This window comes from Silene latifolia, chromosome Y (assembly GCF_048544455.1).
Source record: "Silene latifolia isolate original U9 population chromosome Y, ASM4854445v1, whole genome shotgun sequence".
Classification (NCBI taxonomy): domain Eukaryota; kingdom Viridiplantae; phylum Streptophyta; class Magnoliopsida; order Caryophyllales; family Caryophyllaceae; genus Silene; species Silene latifolia.
The window spans coordinates 329149505-329161122 of record NC_133538.1 but is presented as its reverse complement, the minus strand read 5'-3'; the positions used below and the strand labels follow the sequence as shown (position 1 = coordinate 329161122).

Genomic DNA, 11618 nt, shown 5'->3' with positions numbered 1-11618 from the left:
GCGGAGGAGGGGTAGGATTGAGCACATTTTTACTTGTCCACCTCAAGTTGGGATGGACTGCCCCTTGGTTATTATAATAGGGACCCCTCCTTGCCTGTATTGTTGAAAGGAAAGGACTTGTTCCTTCTCTGTAAGACAGCCAACGGCAGTGTGACCGTCATTGCTACCACACCTCTCACATGTGACGGTCTCCTCTCTAGTGAGTATATGGACCGTCTGAGGCTCCCCAGCAGAATGTAACTCCAACTTATCAAATCTAGCATTTATGGCTTCCAGCTGAGCCACAACTTGCTTATCTACTGCATGAACTGTTCTAATACCATCCCTCGGGTTTCCATACTCAGCACTGTGGTTCACCATTTTTTCAATAAGGGCCCATCCCTTATCATCGTCGGTATTCTCTTGGAATCTCCCATTAGATGACGCATCAAGTATGGCTCTATGATCATCATACAGCCCATTGTTGAACTGGTTAGACAGAAACCACGGGTCAAAACCATGGTGAGGAAGAGACCTCACCAACTTCTTGAAACGGGACCATGCTTCATAGAGAGTCTCATCAGGTGCCTGCTTGAAACTCGTAATCTTTGCCCTCAGCTGATTTGTGCACTGTGGAGGGAAGTATCTCTTATAAAAAGCAAGAGCAAGGGTCTCCCAGTTTTTAACCCCCGCGGCCGTACGGTCCAAGTTAGTCAACCACTCCCTGGCTGCATCAGTCATAGAAAAAGGAAAATGAACTTCCTTAATCTTGTCTTGAGTTACCCCCTTTGTGGCGGGGATAGTAGAATAGTAGTCCGTAAAGACCTCCATATGCTTCCTCGGGTCTTCACCTACCACACCTCTATAGAGATTTCTCTCCACCAGATTGATATAGGAAGGACGGATGTCAAATGTATTCCCATCCTCAGTCTGGAGATTGAAACCTTTAGGAATATACGATGCTTTAGGCTCCGAGTGACTAGCAATGTTCGGCATCTTTACTGGTTGATCAACAGAAATAGGAATGTCTTCTTCTAAAGACTGGTCTTCTGCGAAGAGAAAATGTTGTAGCTCTGGCTCGAAAGTACTCAAGTCTTCCTTTCGTGATTTTCTTTGTAGACGGAGTCTATGCCTGAATAGTCTCTCTAGCTCTAAGTCAGCTGAAACTAACTCAAACCTATCTGATCTGGCCATAAACAACACTGAAAGAAAATAAATAATAACTGCCTCAAGGAATAAAAATTCTCTAAGACGGATAAAATAAACGAAACAAAGACAGATAGGGCAATTGCCTCCCCGGCAACGGCGCCAAAATTTGATACGTCTGTCGTGTACCTATCAAAAATAACTAACTAAACTGACTATATAGCTAGAGAAGTCAGGTCGATCTCCTCATGGAGGCAAGATATCTGTAGAAGTCCGTCTATTTGGTCACAAATGGGGGGGGGGGGGGTTGTTTAAATTGGTTTTCTAAACTAAAAGGTTTAAAGGAAAGAGAAGCAGAGACAAGAGCAGTAAAGGCAGAAAAATAGAGTTATACTATCAAATAGAGAAGGGTCATGTAAGGATTTCGGTTCACTACGGTACTCCAGTGACTCAACTGCAAACAACTTAGAAAAATTAATGCGAGACGGATATGGAAAGGTCCTTCCGGTCCACTTTCTACCCTAAACTTCCACTAACTTAACTTCCGTGCTCGCCAGGGTGGTCTACTGTTCATAGCAGGCCTATTTAGTCCAATCTTCCGATCCAAGATTAAATTGAGCCAGATTAAAGGGTGACTCAGAAGCGTGCACTCAACTAAGTCGGTAAAAATACAGTTATATTGCTATGGTGACAGAATCTCACAATTAATTCATCTAACCTATTTACTACATCGGCACATTTCTACCGTAGATCCCCTAATCCCAACATGAAACAAGTTTAGCTACTCATTGTAATACTCCGTATTTATGAGTCTCGGGGTACTCTATTGAGTAGGCCTTACTCTGTCGAGTAAGGGTGAGTTGCGTTTTAAAATAGTTTCTGACCTGTTGGGTACTCGATCGAGTAACTATGATACTCGATCGAGTAAGGGGGCACTCGATCGAGTACCTTATCTACTCGATCGAGTAGCCGGTTTACGGGGAGTTATTTCTCGGGTTTTGTTAATTATGCGATTAAGTTATATAATCGTTTCCGTCATCATTCTAAACTCTTTTCAAAACCTAAATTACTGTCAAAGAGAGAAAGCAATGACGTTCATCCCTTTAATCGCATTGTTAGAAAATCCCGGAGTTTGGAAGCTCGGTTTTCATCGTTTGTTATACCTTTGAGATCCTTGCGTCGAAGGTAAGATCTATGTACCCTTTTTACTTTTTTTCCTTTAAGTTGGTTAAACCCTAATATGGGGATCTGGGGGTTTTTGTGTAGATTGTGATTTGGTAGTGTTTATATGTTGTATGATAGGAGAAGGTTTTGTAAAAGAGGCTTTTTGATACAGCTGTAGAGTCCGTCTGATAGTTGTGCTTTCCAGGTAGGATTTCCTACTCAGTATTAGTCCCATAATGGGATGATTGTTGATGTGTTGAGATTGATTGTTTAATATCGTAATTGTATTGTGACGATTGTGATTGTGATTGTGATTGTTTGTCTCTGGTTCTCGAGATGCGTTCTCGGCTGAGTGGAGTCACTTGCGGGAGTGGCTTCACGCCCTATTTTCGCCTCCTGTGGAACCCGCCACAGGAGGGATGTGCATATTAATGGACAGGGTTGTCGCTCGGTATGATGAGCGGGGCTTAGGTGGAAATGGCTGTGGTCCCCCACTGGCAGGGCAGGTCCAGTGGACAGTTGGTGATTGAGATTGTTGGGATTGGTATGATTGTGTGTGTGTGACGGTTAAGCTGTCTGTTTATTCTATTGTTGATATATATATAAGTGTGTGATTAGTACTGACCCCGGTTGTTGTTTTGTAAAACCTGCGGTGATCCATTCGGGGATGGTGAGCAGTAATTGAGCAGGTTTGAGTTGAGTACTGGGATAGCTAGGATGTGCCACCGTCTGACGATAGAAGTCTTCCGCTGTAGTTTTATTAGTTTTATAACTTTTCGATTAACTCGTGAGACGAGTTGGTTTGAGAACTTGTACCTGTATTTTGGGATTTGGTTTCAGTTGTACTTTTCACTAAAGTTATATCATCTAAAGTTGTTTCGTTATTGTCTTATGAATATCATGCCTCGGGTAACCGAGATGGTAGCATCCTTATACCTGAGTGGTCCTGGTAAGGCACTTGGAGTATGGGGGTGTTACAAATGGTATCAGAGAGACGATCCTGAAACCTGTAACCAATAAATCTAATGAATATAGGGAGTTATTTAAAATGAACCCGGGGTAAATGTTGTAGGAGCTAATGCAAAGGCTTGGGAGACGTCCTAAAGTCGCGAACTTGCCCTAAAATTTTGAACCGGTCACATGGGGGGTGTATGTCAAGGTCGTATGCGTTGTTTGGTTAGCTTGTGTGTGAATGTGATGAAGTGTGTGCAATTGTTGGATGTTTGAAGTAGAAAGTTGAGAATGTGAAAGAAAGGTTGATGATATATGTAGAACTGTTGTTGGAATGAGAAACATGATGAATGTTTTACTATGTAGCGTTTAATAACATGATATGGTTAATTCGTTAGCTATATGAGGAGTTGCGTAGCATGATGCACTTAGTTATGATATAATGTTGGAGTTATAATGTTGTTTCTAGTATTGGGATATGATATAGCATGCGGGTAGCGTTTTCGAGTTAGCATGACTCGATCGAGTGGGACTGACTTGATCAGGTGGGTGTTTGACGATTTTGAATCCAAAATCGTGTTTTTGGGCACTCGATCGAGTAGGGGGTCACTCCATCGAGTAGCCTGGCTACTCGGTCGAGTATGTTAGAGATCAGAAGGTCTGCTTGGGGTCTGATGTTGGGGCACTCGATCGAGTATGCTGGGCACTCGATCGAGTAGCCTGTTACTCGATCGAGTATGTTTGGGAACTCGATCGAGTAGGGCCTGGGCAGCTTGTTTTCGTGTTTAGAGGTTTTAGCGCGTATGTTTATATCCACCCCTTTTCTGATATAGTTTCAAGATGCCGCCCAAGAAGAATGCTTTGTATGCGAGAGCTGAGCTTATGAACATAGATGATATCGTTAATAAGATGTTGGAGCATCAGGATTGTCTTACGGAGGCTTTAAAGACTGTGGGAAAGGATAAGGATAAGGAGAAGGAGAAGGAGGTTGATCACTCTAAAATCAGCCTCTATATAGCGAGGTTTAACCCGAAAGAGTACAAGGGGGTTGGGGAACCTAACCTTCTTGATAACTGGCATAAAGAGATGGAGAACATACTAGATTTGGTTCACTGTCCCGATGAGATGAGAGTAGAACAGGCTGCGTTCTATCTGAGGGAAGCAGCTGGCAAGTGGTGGGATACGGTGCAAGTGAGTGCTAAGGAGTTGTATGCGAACCAAGGTTTACCTGCTTTACCTTGGGAAGAGTTTCGTAAGGCTATGAGGAAAGAGTTTGTACCGGAACATGTGAGGAGTAAGTTAAGAGAAGAGTTTAAGAGTTTTATGATGACATCTGACATGTCTGTGGCCGAGTACTACATGCAAATCAATGAGAAGTCTAGGTATGCTGAGGATATGGGTTTGAGTGAGGAGAATCTGGCGCTGATATTTGAGAGGGGGTTGACCCCTAAGATTATGGATAAGTTACCCGTGGGAGTCCTTACTGACGTTAAGGAAGCTTATGAGAGGGCTGAGAGAGCTGAGAGGTTGGTGGAGATGGCTCAAGAGAGGTTAGGTGTTGAGAAAAGGAAGTCTGAGAGCGAGGGTGGTGGCCAATCTAGTCACAAAAAAGGCAACCACAATTAATCTAGAGGGTTTTGTTCTGGGTCAGGGTTTAGTGCTGGAGCTTCCTTTGGGCGTGGCCGTGGAAGTGCTAGTGGTAATTGGGGAACGACCTGCTTTGGTTGTGGTGGTGTAGGCCACAAGAGACATGAGTGCACGAGTGCACCTGGAACTTTCCAGAGACCTGCGCAGAGATATGCGAGCAATAGACCGACTGGATCATGGTCAAACCGGGGAAGTCAGAGCTATCAGAGTGGAGGTAACCGCAACGGCGGTAATTCTTATCAAAAACCACCAACGAACAACAACAACAATCAAGGGTCGGGTGCTAAGCCGACCACATCAGCCAGTACTGTCTAGTGCGGTGGACAGAAGACCAGTGGAAAGCTGTTCATGATGAAGAAGAAAGATGGGAGTTTGAGGTTGTGCATAGACTATAGAGAGCTGAACCGAGTGACAGTGAAGAACAAGTATCTTTTGCCAAGGATAGATGACTTGTTTGATCAGTTGAGTGGTGCATCAGTCTTTTCAAAGATTGATTTGAGGTCGGGGTACCATCAAGTAAAGATTAGAGAGGTGGACATACCAAAGACAGCTTTCACGTCGAGGTATGGCCATTATGAGTATGTGGTGATGCCGTTTGGGTTATCTAATGCACCGACAGTGTTTATGGATTTGATTAATAGGATCTTTAGACAGTTTTTGGGTAAGTTTGTAGTGGTGTTTATCGATGATATCTTAGTGTACTCCAAGACTAAGGAGGAGCATGAGGAGCATCTGAGGATTATCTTGCAGACCTTGAGGGAGCATGAGTTATATGCTAAGTTGTCCAAGTGTGAGTTCTGGTTAGAGGAGGTTGCTTTTCTGGGACATGTGATTTCAAAGAAGGGTGTAGTTGTGGATCCGACAAAGATTGAAGCAGTGACAAAGTGGGAAGCACCAAAGAATGTTGCGGAGATCAGAAGTTTCTTGGGTTTAGCTGGATACTACAGACGGTTCGTGAAATATTTCTCCAAGATAGCTAGACCTATGACAGCGTTGATGAGGAAAGAGAATAGGTTTCGTTGGGATGAGAGTTGTGAGACGGCGTTCCAAACATTAAAGGAGCGTTTGACTACAACTCCTATCTTAGCATTACCTGAGGGGATCGAGAACTTTAAGGTTTATACAGATACCTCAAAGAATGGGTTAGGGTGTGTGTTGATGCAGAACGGTAAGGTGATTGCCTATGCTTCTAGGCAATTGAAACCTTATGAGGAGAACTACCCTACTCATGATCTGGAGTTGGGTGCGGTGGTGTTTGCTCTCAAGATTTGGAGACATTACCTTTGTGGAGCAATCTTTAAGGTATTTTCTGATCACAAGAGTCTCAAGTACATCTTCACTCAAAAGGAGTTGAACATGAGACAGAGGAGGTGGATGGAGCTGATTGGCGACTATGACATGGAACTTATCTACCATAAAGGGAAGGCCAATGTTGTTGCAGATGCTTTGAGTATGAAGAGTGTACATTCTTTGTGTACAACTCTATCTTTGATGAGGTTGAGAGATGAGGTAGCGAGGTTTGGGATACATATGATGCAGAAAGGAGATGCCATGGGAGATTTGACAGTGCAGTTTGAGTTTTATGATGATATTCGAGGTAAGCAGGCATTGGATCCTAAGATAGTTGAGTGGAGAGCTGGAGTAGAGAAAGGGACAGTGTCTCGATTCTCTATTCATACAGATGGTAGTTTGAGGTTTGATGGTAGGTGGTGTGTCCCTAATGATGAGGAGTTGAAAAAGACTATCATGACAGAGGCACATTGCACACCATATTCAGTTCATCCAGGTGGAGATAAGTTGTACAAGGATTTAAATAACACGTTTTGGTGGCCTGGGATGAAGAAAGAGACAGCTGAGTTTGTGGCCCGTTGTTTGACATGCCAGAGAGTGAAAGGGGAACAGCGATGACCACAAGGTAAGATTCAGTCTTTAACGGTACCTGAGTGGAAGTGGGAATCCATTTCCATGGATTTTATCGTGGGTTTGCCAAAGAGTCAACAGGGTAACAACATGATTTGGGTAATAGTGGATCGACTGACAAAGTCAGTTCACTTTGTTCCAATGAAAGATACATGGACTAAAGCACAATTGGCTATGGCCTATCGAAAGAACGTGCTTAAGTTACATGGAGTCCCTAAGGACATAGTGTCTGACAGAGATACGAGATTTATATCTAGGTTTTGGAAAGAGTCGCAAGAATCGTTGGGAACAACTTTTAAGATGAGTACAACATTTCATCCTACGACAGACGGGCAGACTGAGAGAATGATCAAAACACTTGAGGATATGCTACGAACTTGTGTGATGGATTTTGGTGGTAGCTGGGAACAGACGTTGGACTTGATAGAGTTTTCTTACAACAACAGCTATCACACTAGTATTGGTATGGCACCGTTTGAGGCTTTGTCTGGGAGGAGATGTAGGAGTCCGATTTGTTGGGATGATAGTGCTGAGACAGTGGTTTTAGGACCAGAGATGGTACATGAGATGGTTGAACAGATTAAGATGATCAGGGAACGGATGAGAGCGGCTCAGGATAGGCAAAAGAGTTATGCAGATCAACATCGCCGGGATATAGAGTTTCAGGTTGGGGACAAGGTTCTTCTTAAAGTGTCTCCTATGCGTGAGGTTATGAGATTCGGGAAGAAAGGCAAGCTGAGTCAGAAGTTTATCGGGCCTTATGACATCTTAGAGCGGGTTGGGGAAGTTGCATATCGTCTGGCTTTACCAGCTGCATTAGAGAGAGTGCATAATGTGTTTCATGTATCACAGCTGCGGAAGTATGTGAGTGACCCGTCACATGTGCTAGAGGCAGAGAACTTAGAGCTAGATGAGTCCTTATCAAATCTTGAGGTGCCTAAGCAGATTCTTGACCGAAAGGTTAGGAAGACTAGGAGTGGTGAGACAGTTTTGCTTAAGATCCTTTGGTCTAACCACGAGACTGAGGAAGCTACATGGGAGCCAGAGGAAGCTATGAAAGAGCGTTACCCTTTTCTTTTTGATCAGGTATGTATGGTTACGGGGACGTAACCTTGTTTCTTTAGGGGGGTAGGAGATGATCGCGAAGAGTTTTTAAGAGTTTTATACCCCTTTTTGTATGTTGTGTCAGTATGTTTGTCGGGATGTGTTGGGTTTGTAACATGTTTTATGTTGAGTTTTGTTTTGGTTGTTGAGTCGGAAGTGTTGTGGGAGTATCTTTGTTTTGTTGTGGTTTGAACTTCGGGGACGAAGTTCTTTTTAAGGAGGGAAGACTGTAATACTCCGTATTTATGAGTCTCGGGGTACTCGATCGAGTAGGCCTTACTCTGTCGACTAAGGGTGAGTTTCGTTTTAAAATAGTTTCTGACCTGTTGGGTACTCGATCGAGTAACTATGATACTCGATCGAGTAAAGGGGCACTCGATCGAGTACCTTAGCTACTCGATCGAGTAGCCCATTCTGGGAGTTATTTCTCGGGTTTTGTTAATTATGCGATTAAGGTATATAATCTTTTCCGTCATCATTCTAAACACTTTTCAAAACCTAAATTATTGTCAAAGAGAGAAAGCAAGTACGTTCATCCCTTTAATCGCATTGTTAGCAAATCCCGGAGTTTGGAAGGTCGGTTTTCATCGCTTGTTATACCGTTGAGATCCTTGCGTCGAGGGTAAGATCTATGTACCCTTTTTACTGTTTTTCCTTTAAGTTTTTTAAACCCTAATATGGGGATCTAGGGGTTTTGTGTAGATTGTGATTTGGTAGTGTTTATATGTTGTATGATAAGAGGAGGTTTTGTAGAAGAGGCTTTTTGATACACCTGTAGAGACCGTCTGATAGTTGTGCTTTCCAGGTAGGATTTCCTACTCGGTATTTGTCCCATAATGGGATGATTGTTGATGTGTTTAGATTGATTGTTTAATATCGTAATTGTATTGTGACGATTGTGATTGTGATTGTGATTGTTTATCTCTGGTTCTCGAGATGCGTTCTCGGCTGAGTGGAGTCACTAGCGGAAGTGGCTTCACGCCCTAGTTTCGCCTCCTGTGGAACCCGCCACAGGAGGGATGTGCACATTAATGGACAGGGTTATCGCTCGGTATGATGAGAGGGGCTTAGGTGGGATTAGCTGCGGTCCCCCACTGGCAGGGCTGGTCCAGTGGACAGTCGGTGATTGAGATTGTTGGGATTGGTGTGATTGTGTGTGTGTGACGGTTAAGCTGTCTGTTTATCGTATTGTTGATATATATATATAAGTAGTGTGATTAGTACTGACCCTGGTTGTTGTTTTGTAAAACATGCGGTGATCCATTCGGGGATGGTGAGCAGTAATTGAGCAGGTTTGAGTTGAGTATTGGGATAGCTGGGATGTGCCACCGTCTGACGATAGAAGTCTTCCGCTGTAGTTTTATTAGTTTTATAACTTTTCAGTTAACTCAGTAGACAATTGGTTTGAGAACTTGTACCTGTATTTTGGGATTTGGTTTCAGTTGTACTTTTCACTAAAGTTATATCATTTAAAGTTGTTTCGTTATTGTCTTATGAATATCATGCCTCGGGTAACCGAGATGGTAGCATCCTTATACCTGAGTGGTCCTGGTAAGGCACTTGGAGTATGGGGGTGTTACACTCATATCGCTATTTATACTATCAAAACTAACAGCAGATAAATGACCAGCATTCAACATATTAAAATGATAATTAAATTGCATAAAAGTGAATTAGGGCAAAAATTAAATGAAGTAAAACAAGGAATTAAAGCGAATGAAATAAAGATTATTATTAAGAAAGGAGGAAGAGATTATAATCGTGAGAATCTGGCGTAAAGAACGACAAAATCCGAGCGAAATAATCCCGAAAGCAAAGTTACAGAGAAAAGGGAAAAGCAACGTAATGTGTTTTTTGTCAAAGCTAAAACTGATGAATCATAAGATAAAAGATGATAAGGTCCTAATGACCTAGTTAACGAAATTTTAAATAGAAAACAAACTAAATCCAACAACTAAAACACGTTCACGGGCTAATTAAAGCCCACGAAAGCCTAAACCACTCGATCGAGTAGAATAAATCCACTCGATCGAGCAAAACTCCAGAAAATCTACTCGATCGAGTAGAATAGTTACTCGATCGAGTAACCTCTCTTTTAAGCACTTCTTGATCGAGTAAATAACTACTCGATCAATCAACCATGGCTATAAAAACCACTCGCTCGAGTAATAAAACCACTCGATCGAGCCTTCTTCCTTCAAATCAGCCCAATCTCGTACCCGACTGCCTCGTAAACCGTGCCTTCACGCATTCCAATGCAGTATCTCACTCTGGAAAATCCCGTCTCCTCAAAATGCATGCAAAAAGGACGAAAAATGGTACGATTCCACTACTTTCGCGTTCATTTCTACAAAACGGACAAAACGAACCAAAGTAGCCAATTCGGGGTATGGTACTATGTAAACAGTACAAAAATGCATGGAAATACGTGCTAAAATAGTCTAAAAAGACTATACAATATGCACGTATCAGATGTGCTATATATAAGCACTAAGAGAAAGGGTAAGTTCAAGAAGAATGGGAAAATGGGTAAGAGGCAAGCTCCCATGTCCACCAAGGCAAAGACTTTTGAAGCTAGCACTTTCAAGACCAAGAAGGGTCCTCTTGACAAATGCCATTATTGTAATGGTGTTGGACATTGGAAGAGGAATTGTTCCAAGTACCTTGGTGACATCAAAACTGGAAAGATCACTCCAGTAGGTAAATGAATATCCTTCCTTTTATGTTTCTAATTCAACTATGGTATTTTGATACAAAGTTGTGATAATGTATCCCCTTTTTATTGTAAATAGGGCCTCCTCCAAGCAAAGATAAAGGAAAGGAAAAGCAAGCTTGAGAAATCATCAAGGAGCTAGGAGTAGCTACCAATGAAGCTTGGCTTTTATTATTGTCTTATTTTAAGTTGTGTTTCGGATTTTTAGAACTATTTTAATTTCCGTGTTCGACATGGAAATAGTTTATCCTCTCTAAACAATGGTTGTATTTTGGATTATGGTGGCTTGGTTTGCAACCCAAGTCACCCCTTTAATCGTATTTCTTTGTTCTAGAAATTCGTCTTTATATGCTTGCGCATTGAAACATATGATCATCTACTTAAAGTGATCCAATAGACAACTATAATGATGGGATTCATTATATGTCCACAAGCTTAAGGCTTGTGTATGATCAATTATAAAGTGATGTTGAGTTGATGAACTATCCTAAAGAAATGTCAATTACCAAGTACACTCATCAAATTTAAAATCTATTAGTCAATCTATGAGATAGTCCTCCCTCTACTTCGAAATCATCACTTGTGTCTCATAAACTATCTTTGAATATTTAGTGTATTTATTATAAAGATAGAGTGGGAGAAAAATGAAGAGACACAAAGAATACAAAGAATAATTTGTATACTTGAGTAAATGAGATCTACGAAAGAAAGAATGATTTGTATACCTAAATAGATAGTATACATGAATAGATGAGATCTATGGTCTAGAATGGATGAGATCTACATGACAAAAAAGACCAAGTGAAGTAATCAAAACAATATGTTCTCAAGATAACTACACGAGGAGACCAAAAGAAAGTTTTGAAAGAAAATGACTAAAGAAAAGTCTTAACAAGAGATTTGGCTAGTTTATGAACAACATATGACCAAGATTTTCAATATTGATATTTAATTAAGAGCCTAAATGAAACAAAGTTGCATCCTTGAATATAAA

At 41.7% G+C, this 11618-nt stretch overlaps 1 non-coding gene across 1 annotated transcript; it reads left to right on the top strand.

Annotated features, from left to right (window-relative positions):
- The first annotated feature begins 493 nt into the window (after positions 1 to 493).
- Positions 494 to 599, top strand: LOC141636165 (small nucleolar RNA R71). The gene has a single exon (XR_012540797.1). It is a non-coding gene; the product is annotated as a small nucleolar RNA R71 (small nucleolar RNA).
- The last annotated feature ends 11019 nt before the right edge of the window (positions 600 to 11618 follow it).